The following is a 302-nucleotide window of genomic DNA, read 5'->3' as shown; positions in this document are numbered from 1 at the left end:
ATCATGAAGCAAATGTTTATGCCAAAGCCACGGTAAAGTCGATGAAGGCCATCATCAGGAAGATTCGCCCTAAGAAGAATTTGGACGACGAACGTTTCCTTCATGCCCTACTGGAGTATCGGAACACCCCAAGGAAGGACTGCCTATCCCCGGCACAAAGACTCTTTGGTAGACCAATGAGAACACGGCTTCTGAGTAACCCAATGTGTTTCCAGCAAGATCTTTGAGCCCGGATCCAGGAGGCTGATTGGAGGGCTAAATTGTTGAGAAAAAAGGCCAAGGAACGCCATGCTGCGAAAGCA

Source organism: Tigriopus californicus, unplaced genomic scaffold (assembly GCF_007210705.1).
Source record: "Tigriopus californicus strain San Diego unplaced genomic scaffold, Tcal_SD_v2.1 Contig51, whole genome shotgun sequence".
NCBI lineage: Eukaryota > Metazoa > Arthropoda > Copepoda > Harpacticoida > Harpacticidae > Tigriopus > Tigriopus californicus.
This window is presented reverse-complemented; position numbering follows the sequence as displayed.